The sequence below is a fragment of the Penaeus monodon genome, chromosome 27, assembly GCF_015228065.2.
Source record: "Penaeus monodon isolate SGIC_2016 chromosome 27, NSTDA_Pmon_1, whole genome shotgun sequence".
Lineage (NCBI taxonomy): Eukaryota > Metazoa > Arthropoda > Malacostraca > Decapoda > Penaeidae > Penaeus > Penaeus monodon.
The window spans coordinates 23,090,406-23,090,914 of NC_051412.1; the positions used below are offsets into that span (position 1 = coordinate 23,090,406).

At 38.7% G+C, this 509-nt stretch overlaps 1 non-coding gene across 1 annotated transcript; it reads right to left on the reverse strand.

Annotated features, from left to right (window-relative positions):
- Window positions 1–428: 428 nt before the first annotated feature.
- Trnal-cag lies at window positions 429–509 on the reverse strand. Its single transcript has one exon. It is a non-coding gene; the product is annotated as a tRNA-Leu (tRNA).

Below are 509 nucleotides of genomic sequence, written 5' to 3' on the forward strand. Positions count from 1 at the left end.
GATCTGCCTATTATTTTCTTCTTTTGACTATTATTGTCTTCGAATACAATTATGTAGGTATCATTATCTCTTTACAATAACTTTTTCTCAGCATTTTAAATTCTTGTCTATTTCTTTGTATAAATGCTTTTGGAGTTACGATGCACTGTCGTGAAAACATTATGCTCAAAAGAACTTTATTTGTAGGTTTCTCTTTTTTTCGTTACTGCAACAAGAAATTCACGTCTCTTTGCGTTGACGAGTATGCAGAACATCATTGCCAAGTCGGGCGTTCAGGGTAAAATGCGAACCTATTTTGTGATATTTACTGCATTTTTTTTCTAGAAGTAAAGTGTTATGTGTGAGATTCAAACCTTTATCATTCGTTTTTTTATCCACCTGAAGGCGCAGCGGAAGATATTCGAATTCACGATTGATGCAAAAACCTGTGTCAGAAGTGGGATTCGAACCCACGCCCGGAAGACCGGACTGCGACCTGAACGCAGCGCCTTGGACCGCTCGGCCATCCT